This window comes from Nerophis ophidion, linkage group LG14 (genome assembly GCF_033978795.1).
Source record: "Nerophis ophidion isolate RoL-2023_Sa linkage group LG14, RoL_Noph_v1.0, whole genome shotgun sequence".
In the NCBI taxonomy this organism is placed as follows: Eukaryota; Metazoa; Chordata; class Actinopteri; order Syngnathiformes; family Syngnathidae; genus Nerophis; species Nerophis ophidion.
Window position 1 is genome coordinate 32148790 of NC_084624.1, and position 11977 is coordinate 32160766.

Here is an 11977-nt window from a genome sequence, read left to right on the forward strand (position 1 = left end):
AAAGGCCAAGACTGGGCAGTGCTCAGCAACCTGCGGCTCTTTAGTCCCACCCAAGGGAACCTTTCTAAAAATGGATTGAAAATGGAAAAAAATGGGGGGAATTTTATAATTGTTTTTATTTAGAACAAACATGACCGATCCGTTTTGGTGAAGAAGGAGCTGAGCCGGAAGGCAAAGCTCTCAATTTACCGGTCGATCTACGTTCTCAACCTCACCTATGGTCATGAGCGAAAGGATAAAATCACGGGTACAAGTGGCCGAAATGAGTTTCCTCCGCCGGGTGGCGGGGCTCTCCCTTAGAGATAGGGTGAGAAGCTCTGCCATCCGGGAGGAACTCAAAATAAAGCCGCTGCTCCTCCACATCGAGAGGAGCCAGATGAGGTGGTTCTGGTCAGGATGCCCACCGAACGCCTCCCTAGGGAGGTGTTTAGGGCACGTCCAACCGGTAGGAGGCCACGGGGAAGATCCAGGACACGTTGGGAAGACTATGTCTCCCGGCTGGCCTGGGAACGCCTCGGGATCCCCCGGGAAGAGCTAGACGTAGTGGCTGGGGAGAGGGAAGTCTGGGCTTCCCTGCTTAGGCTGCTGCCCCCATGACCCGACCTCGGATAAGCGGAAGAAGATGGCTAGATGGATTGACAAACATGACACAAAACTTTCCAATTGTTAGAAAGCCCACTGTTTAATGTTTGTGTGTTTGCTTCACTGATGAGAGTATTTGGTGAACATCATTTTGTCCTACTAATTTCGGCGGTTCTTGAACTCACCATAGTGTGGACCCCGTGACCAACAGTTTGTTTACATGTAAAATGTTCTAGTCATTTTTTTGTCTCATTTTGTCCACCAAAAGTTTCATGCTGTGCGTGAATGCACAAAAGAGCGCTTTGTTGATGTTATTGACTTGTTGATGTGCTAATCAGGCATATTTGGTCTGTGCAAGACTGCAAGCTAATCAATGCTAACATGATATTTAGGCTAGCTGTATCAATCAATCAATCAATGTTTATTTATATAGCCCTAAATCACAAGTGTCTCAAAGGGCTGCGGGAAGAGCTAGACGTAGTGGCTGGGGAGAGGGAAGTCTGGGCTTCCCTGCTTAGGCTGCTGCCCCCATGACCCGACCTCGGATAAGCGGAAGAAGATGGCTAGATGGATTGACAAACATGACACAAAACTTTCCAATTGTTAGAAAGCCCGCTGTTTAATGTTTGTGTGTATGCTTCACTGATGAGAGTATTTGGTGAACATCATTTTGTCCTACTAATTTCGGCGGTTCTTGAACTCACCATAGTGTGGACCCCGTGACCAACAGTTTGTTTACATGTAAAATCTTCTAGTCATTTTTTTGTCTCATTTTGTCCACCAAAAGTTTCATGCTGTGCATGAATGCACAAAAGAGCGCTTTGTTGATGTTATTGACTTGTTGATGTGCTAATCAGGCATATTTGGTCTGTGCAAGACTGCAAGCTAATCAATGCTAACATGATATTTAGGCTAGCTGTATCAATCAATCAATCAATGTTTATTTATATAGCCCTAAATCACAAGTGTCTCAAAGGGCTGCACCAACCACAACGACATCCTCGGTAGAGCCCACATAAGAGCAAGGAAAAACTCAGACCCAATGGGACGTCGGTGACAGTGACAATGATGACTATGAGAAACCTTGGAGAGGACCGAATATGTGGGGACCGAAAGCAATGGGGGGAATTTTATAATTGTTGCATAATTATGCCTCATTTGTAGGTTTATTTGAGCTAATTTAATATATTTTACTTTTATCCTCTTTGTATATGATTTAGTTTTGCATGTCTGCATGACACATTATCTGTACGTAATATTGGCTGCATTTCAGTTGTTTATGTGCTTTGTTGTTCCAGACCACAGCAAACATTACCGAGCTTGCCAAAGATTGTAATAAATCTATTAAAATAAGACCGCCTGCCATTCCCTTTAACTTGGACACACACAGCTATACCTTTTGGCCATTAAAAGTCGGTATTTTCCAGAAATTATCTCACATTCTGATACCCTCTGATTTACCAATGGTTTCTAATGTTGTAAAAATGTGTAGAATAAATATTAGATTTCTACATTTTTGTCAACAAAGATTTGCTTCAGACTGTGACACATAATAATTTTGATAGTAGGCTATTATAGCTAAAATAGACACTTTTGTCATGTGTTGCCTCCATTCTAAGATTTACTGTATATACAGTGTTTACTTTTTTGCTGCTCCAGACAGATTTGTTTTTGTATTTTTGGTCCAACATGGCTCGTTCAACGTTTTTGGTTGCCGACCCATGGCTTAGACAAAGAATGAATTGATTAAGAAATAATGCAAATCCAAACAGTCTGCTCACCCAAAAAAATACAAACACAAACCAGTGATGGGCAATAACAAGCTACATGTATCTTAGCTACTATTAAACCCTTGTCACAAGGTAGCTTACATCAAAGCTACAAGCTACACAGAGAGAATAATACTGCAAATCCAAGCCAAGAAAATTACAGAGAAAATTAAACATACAGAGAAAAGCCATGATGATTGCTTGGTGTTCGTATGACTCACAACTGGCTAAGGTTAGGGCGAAACATTACTGACTGAATAGAAACAAGATATGGCGGGTCATCAAAACCAGGAAGCAAAATCGTAATAGACTCGCACTCATGTCACATGACGACGAGGGAGTCGGAGACAGAGGGACGCTTCAAGCTGACGACGCAAAAAAAAACAAAAAACATAATTGCAAATTAGATCAGATTTTTCCTTTATCGATGAAGACAATGTCCAAGCCACAATAATGCATTTTCTTGGCCATATTTAGACAAATGTATGTGCCCCAAACCTTAGTTTTTAGTTAACTCTGTAAACCAAAATCATAACTGCTCTCTTCATCTAAGATGTTCAACACAAATTTGGTGACACACAGCAAGGTGAGTTCACTTCATGAAAAGTTTTCCTACACGTAACCATTACCAACTGCTAGGTCATTGCTTTTTTGTCAAGATATAGATTGATGCTGGGTTATTTTCTTAGTTTATTTACCGTAGGCAGAGATAATGAATAACATTATAGTGGTGGGCCAAAGAAAAGGTAAACTAAAATAATACATACAGTGAAGTACGGGGAACTTTAGAGGTAGTTAAATGGGTTGTACTTGTATAGCGCATTTCTACCTTCAAGGTACTCAAAGCGCTTTGACACTACTTCCACATTTACCGATTCACACACACATTCACACACTGATGGAGGGAGCTGCCATGCAAGACGCTAACCAGCACCCATCAGGAGCAAGGGTGAAGTGTCTTGCTCAGCACACAACGGACGTGACGAGGTTGGTACTAGGTGGGGATTGAACCAGGGACCCTCGGGTTGCGCACGGCCTCTCTTCCATTGCGCCACGCCGTGTAGGTAGGATGTCCCTAGCTAAATGACAGATAGTTAATAGTAATGGACCCTTGTTGGGTCCATTTGTACACTTTCAGTTATATTAACATTGATGTTATACATGTGGGCCCATGAATATAAATGCAGTCTGTAGCTTAATGAATGTCAGACTGGGGGTCAAATATATATATATATATATATATATATATATATATATATATATATATATATATATATATATATATATATATATGTATATATATATATATGTATGTATGTGTGTGTATTTGGATGGATGGATGGATGTAGCAAGCTACTTTTGCCCTGTAGCTTGTAGAGTAGCTTGCGACAATTCACTGGAAATAGCTTCTCCTGCAGCTTAGCTACATTTATTCGAGAGTAATTTGTAACTTAGCTTCGCACAATTTCCAAGTAGCTTGCCCATCAATAAGCACAAACCATGTTTAATAAATAATAATTATAGTTTAACATACAGAAAGCAATGCTAAATACAAATAAATCACCAATCAAATGGATAAATGCACATTTAATATCTCTATCTTTTATTGAAGATTAATGGCGTAGCTATGCGGATGCGACCTCCATACTACAATGGTACCTCAACTTACGAGCACGGTCAGCTATCTCCATGCCAGAACTTGTAACTCCCAACACTCGTATCACAAAAGTTAATTGAAATCAATTTAATCCGTGCTCAAGGTATTGAAAGTGGATCCGTGATATACGCCTGCAGAGAGAGGCAGTGACTGGAGGGACGGTAAAGCCCTTTCAACCTGGCTCAAGTGTTCTCAAACGTAGTTATAAATTCCTTCCTGACAATAACTCCTTCTCCGTGTCAAGGCGGCACTATCTCAAGTGGCCTGTGAAATGTATTTTGTCCGCATGTGCTGTGTGCACAGACAATGTTTACTGCATTGTGTGTGTGGATCTACAGACGTGACTAGCGTTGACAGATGCCGGTGTGTTTGTGTGCGTATGCTCTCACAACTTTGGATGCAAACAGTGAAAGGCAAGCAAACAAAAGCAGACGTTTCTTACAAATAACAAATACGTGCAGGAGATCCGTCAGACGTCGGAACAAAAGGCTGACTGTTTCTCCAGCTTTCTGCAAACTTCACCGAGGGTGGTTTGACAAAGGTGAACTGCAAGGACATCACTTAATGCACATCTGCGAATGTTGAAATGTTAGTGGTTCCCTTTCCTTCCTCTTTCAAAGCTCGATGTCAGCAGGGGTGCTGTACACTGTGGAAACCAATGACAGGGCCCGGAATCTCCAGCCGCAAGCCCGTCAGACAGAGCAGGCGATTTAAAAACGTTTATCGTCCAAGGGCAACAGGGCGGCCAGGTGAAAACCTAAGAGCAAGGGGAAATAAAGCTCCTGAGCTGCAGATGCCAGGCTTCCATGAAAGCCACCGCATTATGCGGCCTGAAAATCTCCTCTATAAGCCGCCTACTCAGGGATGTGGGTCTCTCTGTCTCCCCTTCTCACCAGTGTTGAGCATGGCTGAGGGCCCACATCTGGAAGTCATTTCCAGGGCTTCTGTAGGTCCCCTGAGCCATGCACAGTAGCATTAAATGTAAATCTACTGGCTCAGCAGTCCCGGGTGAATCAAACCTGCTCTTTGTTGCTGGAAATATCTACCATTTTTGGTGTTAGCACCTTAAGGGAAATGAGTCTTGACAGGCCTAAAAAAAGATTTTCTCCGACACAATGAGGCTATTAACTGGATATTTACATAAAAAATAACAGTCTCAGTTTACATAGTCTATCATAGCTGTATGGTAACTTTTAATAACTGTCTTTGATGTATGAGTAATATTTCAAAATTTCAACTACATGCAATTTATAAAAGCATCCGCCCTCGTAATTGATGGATTGTATTGCTTATATTATACTGAGCTTTTTTTTGAGTCACGTGTCTCGTTTAATGTTTATCATCATACTTTTCCGCATGTTTTATCACTTGTAACAATGTTTGCTTCTTTTCCCACTACATCACTGATTTCTGCTCACTGCAGACTTCATGAGAGTCAACAAACATAATAAAACATCACTTACCGTACAATGTCGGCTGTCATTAAGATACTGATTAATAGAACATTGTTATAGTCTTGTTTTTTATAAACATTTACTAATAATTCTCGCAAAAAAAGGGGGGTGAAGGCAAGCAGCGTTTCATGTCCTTCTAGCCATTTAGATTAGATTTAGGTTTATTGGTCCCCGTTGGGGAAATTCATTTTCACTGCCGTACATTTACACATATAGACATTACACATCGCAAAACAAAAATAACAAAAAGACATCATACATGACCAACACATTTACAGGCTTTATCAGACGGGTCGGCTGGGCCTGCTGTTAAGGGTGGCTATAGCTGCAGGGATAAGGCTTTTCCTGAGGCGGGCCCTCCGGAATTTGATGGTTCTGTACCTGCGCCCTGATGGTAGTGGGATTATGTATTTGTGTAGTGGGTGACTGATATTTCCGCTCCTAAATTGGCTGTCAAAATGTATCAACTTTTCGGATTAAATCCTTAATCTTTTACTATTCAGGTGAGACTACATGCACTTTATAGAAGCATCCACCCTCGTATTTGGTGAATTGTATTGGTTATATTGTACTTGCGTATTGCTTATATTGTACTTATATTGCGTATTGAAGTCAGACAGGTGCCAGAAACGTTCCAAAATGTAGCTGCATTTTACGAGAAAAGATTGCAGCAGCAGTACTTTTAATAATTGCTAATGTGCTATTTCATCTAGAGGAGGACATACGATACGACATACGAACTATAAGGGAATGTCGCGTTTTTGAACCGTGCCTATCTAATCCCAGTCATTTGGCGTAAATAAAACAGGTATTATTAACTCACACCGCCCAAATTGTTAGCCCCATTTGCCGAATTGTCAAAGCCGCTGTTACTTGTTAAACTTAAATGAATGCTTTCTCATTTAGATGAGCATGATGAGAGACCGATTCTGACTGGTTACGAGGCTGGCAGTTCTCATGCCAGTTCACGTCTCGCTTTTCACCGCACAGTGACTCAGGCCAGGATATACTAATGTTACCGAGCAGTGACTAAGTTTGTGGTTAAAAGTTTGCACGCATTTGCCGAAGCAGATCCTCCTGATTTTCGGTATGTGAATGTTCAATTGTAATCAGAGAAAAGTTGCATATTTTCCTCCGGGTTTTCACATTATACAGGCGAAACTCAAAAAATTTAAATATGCCATAAAAGTCCATTCATGTCAGCAATTCAACATCAAATGTGAAACAATTATGTGATATTAACTCACTAGATCAAAATCAGAAGTACTTTATTAATCCCCGAGGGGAAATTAAGATTTTGAGCACAATCCCATTCAAGGTCAGACAAACATTATAAGGAGACAGAACAGGATCACTGACGGGTCTGCCAACTTCTGTTGCCCCTTACAAAAAAGGTGAGAAACAGGTAAACGGTGGGGGGGGGGCAGTAAAAAGAAAAAATATACAGTCTAAACCAGGGCCCTAAAAGGGGTCCAGACTGAGGCCAAGGAAAAACAATTCATAGCCATAGCACAAACGTGTGTAAGAGGGAAACATCAAAGAACATTCCATCCATCCATTCATCCATTTTCTACTGCTTGTCCCTTTTGGGGTCGCGGGGGGTGCTGGAGCCTCAGCTGCACATGGGCGTAAGGCGGGATACACCCTGGACAAGTCGCCACCTTATCACAGGTCCAACACAGATAGACAGACAACCTTCACACTCACATTCACACACTAAGGCCAATTTAGTGTTGCCAATCAACCTATCCCCAGGTGCATGTCTTTGGAAGTTGGAGGATACCGGAGTACCCAGAGTGAACCCACACAGTCACAGGGAGAACATGCAAACTCCACACAGAAAGATCCTGAGCCCGGTATTGAACTCAGGACTTTTGTATTGTGAGGCACATGCACTAACCATTGCAACCAGCTCCCCCTCCAGCAGTACTGCTTCTACACACAGCCACAAAAGTAAAACAACAACAACAAAAACAACAAAAATTATCAACCAAAAATATACATTGCGCACACACGATTGCACCATGCTTAGACAAGCAACCAAAAAAAAACATAATTTCAACACCCACACACACTGTAGTGGCCCCTGCTGCGGTGGAGGTGAGCATGGCCAGAGACAGGAGCAGACCCAACAAAGCAACCAAAATGATTTGCATTACATGGGACGGCGTGGCGCAGTGGAACAGTGGCATTGTTCAACCCGAGGGTCCCTGGTTCAAATCCCACCTAGTACCAACCTCGTCACGTCCGTTGTGTCCCGAGCAAGACACTTCACCCTTGCTCCTGATGGGTGCTGGTTGGCGCCTTGCATGGCAGCTCCCTCCATCAGTGTGTGAATGTGTGTGTGAATCGGTAAATGTGGAAGTAGTGTCAAAGCGCTTTGAGTACCTTGAAGGTAGAAAAGCGCTATACAAGTACAACCCATTTATTTATTTATTTACATGCAAAGTGAGATATGTCAAGCCTTTGTTTATTATTATACTAACAACTTTGAGGGTATGCCATATATTAGTTTCACCGTGGTAAATCTAAACAACAATCATAATGAAAGACATGATGGCAAATCAATTTTTTTGTTATTAATTCTGTCTATTAAACAAATGCGTTAAAATGTCTACTTACAATGGAGCTTATGAGAGTCGTTCTATTGTGTCGATAAATGCCCTTAAAAACATTCAAACACCTCCATTGAGGTTTTATATACATGCTGTAAGTATATATGTAATGTAGTAACGGGCACATTAACAATAAAATTAAGTATTTACCGGTATCATTAGAAGCATACGTGGCGCATTAATTTAAAAAATGCAGCCCAACGTTCGCTTCTTTTCCCACTGCATCACTGATTTCTGCTCGCTGCAGACTTCATGAGTGTCAATAAACCTAATAAAACATCACTTACTCTACAATATCTGCTGTCATTAGCATACCCACTAATAGAAAATTGTTATAGTTTTTTTTTTGATGAAAATGTACTCATATTTCTCACAAAGAAAAGGGGGGTGGACGCAAGTGTCTGCCCGTGTCGTTCTAGCCATTTCCAGTTCTAAATTAGCTGTCAAAGTGTACCAAATTTGTCAGATTAAATCCTCAATCTTCTACTATCCAGGTGAGAAATATTATTTATGATCTACGATGAACTTTCACGAGCAAAGGAAACGAGGACGCACCCTACAACTCGATGATGTAAACCAGGGGTCCTCAAACTACGGCCCGCCAGCGTCCAAAATCAGGCCTGCAGAAAGTCCCAAGTAAAAAAAAAATTTAAAAAAAAAAAATATATATATATATATATATATTATATATATATATATATATATATATATATATATATATATATATATATATATATATATATATATATATATATATATATATATATGTGTATGTGTGTGTGTGTGTGTATGTATATATATATATATATATATATATATATATATATATATATATATTTCAGGAAATTGAAAAATCTCCTGACAATTGAGGGAACCCCTCATGAAACAGTTCTGTAGAGATAAAGTAGCCTTGTGATTTTTCTCACACACACACACACAAATATATATATATATATATATATATATATATATATATATATATATATATATATATATACATATATATATATATATATATCTATATATATATACATATATATATATATATATATATACACATATATATATATATTGTTTGTTTGTTTTTCTCCGAGCCACTAAATTTTTTTAACCCAATGCAGCCCCCGAGTCCTAAAGTTTGAGGACCCCTGATGTAAACATCTTCACACACTAGTGATCACGGCACCGCTATCAATAGTTTGTCTGCATTAGTGCTTATAATATGAATATAACTAATACTTGGTTAATATTCAAGTCATGAAATGTGAATGGAGTATTGTTGGCGCTTTTTTGATAGTTTGTTTTTAATTGGATTTTATGAGCGGAATAAAGGACCTCCCTTCAGCTCAGCTGTAAGCTGATTTTTATTTACGAGTTAGAATGCAATAAAGAAAAAAAATACATCCGTCGTCATGATTGTGAACGATAGGCAAAATTCCCAAAAAACCCGCAGTTCCCCTTTAAGACCTCACTGTTGGCTTTGTAAGGTCATGCTACTTCTAAACTACACAGCATTGATAATAATGCACCTGTTCTCTCTTTTTTTCCAAATAAGAATCAATAAAAGAACTGAATAGCTAAACAGAATCGAAAGTGGAATCAGAACCGGAAAGATATTTTAAATTCTCATCCCTACTTAAAACCTTCTGGGGTGGCAGCACACAAAAAACATGACAAGGGAAAAAGCAAAACAAACTTTTAGATGGAGTATTGCCTTATTTGTAAACGTCACGAATGAGCATGGTTTGACTTTTAAGATGTTTTTTGCTCCCTCCCCCCAAAAAAAATCTGATTAAATCTGATTTGTCTTTATGTTGTCCACTGTGCTGACATTAACTTTCAGCAGAATATACAGAATTTAATGACATGGTGTATTTTACAGTGGGGTAAAACTCGCATGTATGTACTTCTTAGCATCATGAGACGAGTAAAATATTGGAGGATGTTTTGTAGTTCTACAACCACTGTCAATTGCAACCACAAAAATGTACACATATATAAAACAATATGTTTTCAAAATAATACTTTCTGAGAGTCTCAATCAATACTGAGCATCATAAAGAATTGCACGCAATTTCAATACACATCTTGTATTATATCATCATATATTGTGATGTTTGTGCAAATAGTTTATTGCATTTCAGTTAATGATGATGAAAAATGCAATTTCGTATGCATTTGAAATTTAAATAAATTACTAAATAAAATAATAAAAACATGTTGTTTTTTTTGTTTTTAACTCATATGCGCAGTAATAGTAATAAATACAACTCACAATAACTGTTATCTTACCCTTAGTCGTAGGAATCCCCCTTCGGCACCTGTTGACGACTGTGGGTCAATGAATCAAAGAGCGCCACACCACTGGTGACTTTCTCTCTCTTTCTCTTTCTCTCTCTCTCTCTCTCTCTCTCTCTCTCTCTCTGCTTCACTTGTTAAACACACTTCCCAATTGCCTTCAGGCCAATGGGGAGTTATTTGGGAGTGTACCCTTGCTGCTGCTCTTGGAATCCCACAAGGAGAGAAGGAGGGAAAGGAGGAGATGAGTTGTGAGCCGTTTTTAATGTTTTTTTAATTCTATTATTCTTTATGTCCCTACGGTAATCAGGCTCAACCTCACCTTTCCTTCATCCCGGCACTTTCCCTACCTTTTCCATAATATTTGTCTTCTGTAAGTTATTAATGGCAGCAGAGGAAGAGGGGGTGAAAATAATGTGTTCAGGAGAAGAAAAAAAAAGGTAATAAGACTGGATAAATACAAGAAAGAAAGCCAAGAATAAAGTAATTTAGACTAAGAGTCAAAAGGGAGAGCTTTTATTTAAGGTCATTATGAACACAAATGTAGCTTGTGACACCTTCACTGTTTACTTTAGACTAATTTGTGTCATGGTTGGTTGTACTTTACACTGACAGGAAGTATGTGTCTAAATATATTTTAGGGGGATTCACATTTCTATGGGCTGACGGGGAAAGGAAGGTCTTGTGAGGGTTTGTTTTTAGAATAAAAAATATGGTAAAAGAGGACAAAAAGTGCTATATTTTGGCTCATCATCCTTTTAACCAAGGATGCATGAACCTCCGCATTATTTTTATATTGTTCGTAATGGAATAAAATAATCTCTCTAATTGTTCTGAACTTGTGTTTCAATGGCCATGGCAAGAAGTCTGCATGGATGTAACTCAACTTCCATAAGCTGACGCCAGTGTGTGTTCTGGCGAGACATGCTACTCATTGGAATTTACGACTCCCTGCATCTGTGCATGCGTATTAATCCAAACAATGCAGAAATATAAGTATACATTGACTTTTACACGCGAGTACAATTGTGACACAATACATACATACTGTATATATATATATATATATATATATATATATATATATATACAAACACAGTGGGGCAAAAAAGTATTTAGTCAGCCACCGATTGTGCAAGTTCTCCCACTTAAAAGGTCTGTAATTTTCATCATAGGTACACTTCAACTGTGAGAGACAGAATGTGGAAAATCCATGAATTCACATTGTAGGAATTTTAAAGAATTTATTCGTAAATTATGTTGGAAAATAAGTATTTGGTCAACCATTCAAAGCTCTCACTGATGGAAGGAGGTTTTGGCTCAAAATCTCACGATACATGGCCCGATTCATTCTTTCCTTTACACCGATCAATTGCCCTGTCCCCTTAGCAGAAAAACAGCCCCAAAGCATGATGTTTCCACCTCCATGCTTCACAGTAGGTATGGTGTTCTTGGGATGCAACTCGGTATTCTTCTTCCTCCAAAAACAACGAGTTGAGTTTACACCAAAAAGTTCTATTTTGGTTTCATCTGACCACATGACATTCTCCCAATCCTCTGCTGTATCATCCATGTAAACAAATCTAATGACTTTTCCTGGTG

General features: G+C 39.2%; 1 protein-coding gene across 1 annotated transcript in view; it reads right to left on the minus strand.

Moving 5' to 3' along the window:
• Positions 1-10482, minus strand: part of tnn (tenascin N) — a 76972-nt gene extending 66490 nt beyond the window's left edge. Inside the window, exon 1 of the mRNA XM_061920433.1 lies at positions 10370-10482. The gene's annotated coding sequence lies outside the window, so the exon portion shown is untranslated. The remainder of the gene's footprint in view (positions 1-10369) is intronic.
• Positions 10483-11977: the final 1495 nt, after the last annotated feature.